Source organism: Corvus brachyrhynchos, unplaced genomic scaffold (assembly GCF_000691975.1).
Source record: "Corvus brachyrhynchos isolate BGI_N302 unplaced genomic scaffold, ASM69197v1 scaffold56, whole genome shotgun sequence".
Taxonomy (NCBI): domain Eukaryota; kingdom Metazoa; phylum Chordata; class Aves; order Passeriformes; family Corvidae; genus Corvus; species Corvus brachyrhynchos.
Window position 1 is genome coordinate 5775495 of NW_008238664.1, and position 2830 is coordinate 5778324.

The window sequence follows — 2830 nt, forward strand, 5'->3', positions numbered from 1 at the left end:
GGCGGGGGGGGGGGAGGCTGGCTGGGTGACTGAGATCTTACACCACTTCTCCATCCAGCAGCTGGAAGGGGAAGGCCACAGTCCCGGCTCTCTGCGGGCCGAGGGAGATGATTATTCCTCTGCCCGCTCATCTCACTGAAGTTGGGCTGCTGAGCTCCGGGCATCACGTTGACCTTTGCAGTACAAAGGGATCTTATCTTGTTCTTTGTAGCCCTCAAAGCAGCTGGGCATGCTTACAAATTTCAGTAACTTACCAGCTAAGGCCAAACAAGATCCCACGATAAAAGTTCAAGGCTCTGCATTCCTCTCTCATTGCTTCCCCGAGCAGATTCTCATTTTAACCGGACTTACGGTACTTTCATCCAGTTATCTTGAAGTACATAATGACTACTGTAATTACTGACAATGATGAGCTAATCAATTCTTCTAGGTAATATTTTCAAGTGATAACTATTACTATCCTTGCTGTCAGAATGGGGAAACTGAAGCAAAGAGGAGAAGTTGTTGGATAAATAGATGTATTTTATTTTTAACGGTATAATAACCTCCTGGTTTTATTTGTATAGGTTTATATATCTGCTTCTTAGCATGCTTTGTGTTCTATTATTGCTTTCCAGTAATGTTATCTGTCATGGGTTGTGTGCATGAACTAAGGTTCATTTAAGAAACTGCAGTGATTTCAGAAAACTTAACAGATATTTAAGGTTTTTTTTGTCATTGTTTATAAATATATTTGATTTATCATAGCTCTATTTTCCTGACTTTTCTTTTTTTTCCTCCTTCTCTTATTTTTGATGCCTTCTTTTCGAGAAAAATCCCACAAATACCATTCTTTTTCTACTTATTTTCCCTATACTTCAGCTTGCATATAAATCTCTAATATGGAAAGCCAACAGAATATTACTTTCTAATGTCTAAAGAACTAAGATATTCTACTGGGTAGGAAGCGTGCAAGGCAGACCTATGCCTTTACTAAAATATCAGTTAATCACTTATATCTATAATTAATACTCAGAAGCTACATGCTGGTTTGGTAGCATTTACCTAAGAGTTTAAGTTTCCCACAGTTCAGGTATGCTTCCCTGAACCCCTTTTCAAGGGTAGATAAACAGGTAGCCAGATCAGAGGCTAAGCTGCACCAAAAAAAAATTTTAAAAAATAAAATAAAATTTTGTTTGTCAGCACAATTTCAGTTGAACTGCGTGGTAGGATCTAGTCTGTAGGTAGGAACAAATGTAACAAAACTCTTATTTGAAACATTTTCTTTGCTCCAAACTTGTTGTTTAGTAAGGGCCTGACTTGAAAGGCATTTAGGTGTTTATGTGCACCTCAGTGTTACCTCAGTGTCTTTATAAATCCAGCACTAATTCCTTATTGAACTGTGGGCCTCCAGATGGTCTGAAAACCTTATATAGACTTATTTCCATCAACTTTTAATTCTAAGGAGACCAAAAAAAGAAAAAAAAAGAAAAAAAAGTTTAAATTACTCTCAGCTGTGTTAAAAAAGTGCTTCACAAACAAGGGAAACAGTCAATCTGAAAAAAAAATTGAGGTAATACAAAACTTCTATAACTGCAATATTTTGGGAAATTTAGAAACAATAGAAGGCAAAAAACCTGTGAGAACCACTAACATAGTTTTTAAGGTACCACTCTTAAGTAATGCTGTTAGCCCTCACAGCTTTAGTTCTGGGACTTTCTGCTCTACAGATTATTTACCTGAGGCTTATTTGTCCTTGCAAGGCTCCCTCCACGTCTTTTAGTGCACTGCCTATGGCTTCAAGACTTTTCAGGAAGGCAAATCCAATCTTTAAGCGTTTTTGGAGAGGTTTGTGTTTCCCCTTTTGTGCTGGGGGAGACAACAACAATCTTGCTTGAAATAAAGCCCAAACAAGGGAAACTGAAGAGTGGGAGTATGTAAGGGAGCTGGTGGATAACTTACAAGGCTGTGAATCTCCTCCTGCCTGTAGGCTCCTCTTGAAGGCTGCAGTATTGATTCTGTGTTTAGTCTAGGCTCTTCCCAAATACCTGCTTCGGCTCTTACATGTACTGCAGAGAGCTCAGCCCTGAGGGTGAGTGGCAAGGGAAGTCCTCCTCGCAAATGTCCGGTTTTGGATCAACACCCCCCGATTTTCCGTTAAAAACATGCACGTGCCTGCATTTCCCTTCCACTCCTATCCTGTAATGGTGTGCGGCCCGACGGAGTCCAAATGCACTGAAGGGAAATGCCGGGATGGGGCACTTCCTCACAGATGAGCCCTCAGAGATTCGAGGAAAACTCGTGGCGGGTCCGTAACCTCTGGGACGGCTCAGGGGCCGAGAGGGCTGGAGAAGGACCGCGCCAGTGTCACCTGCGCCTGCGACAGCCCCTCTGAGGGGCGGGTGTGCTGTCAGGGCACTGCAAACCCTCGTACCGTGCCCTGCGCCATCCCCGGCACAGGCGGGGGTCTGGCACAGAGCGCGGGGCTTGTGGGCTTATTTAGTCTCTGGCATAAAAGCGTGGGGGGTTGGGGTTTTTGTTTACGTTTTGTTAACGCCGACGGGAGCCTGAGGCAGCTCTGGGCACCTCCGGGCTGGGCAGTACAGAGCGCCCCCAGATTAGGAAGAATTTACTCACAGAAAGGGCAATTAGGCATTGGGAGCTGCCCGGGGAGGTGGTGGAGTCTCCGTCCCTGGGGGTGTTTAAGAAAAGACTGAACGTAGCACTCAGTGCCATGGTCTGGCTAACATGGTGGTGTTCGGTCATAGGTCGGACTTAATGATCTCAGAGGTCTTTTCTAATCTAATTTATTTTGTGATTCTGTGACCTGGCACATCCACCCGCCCGGCTC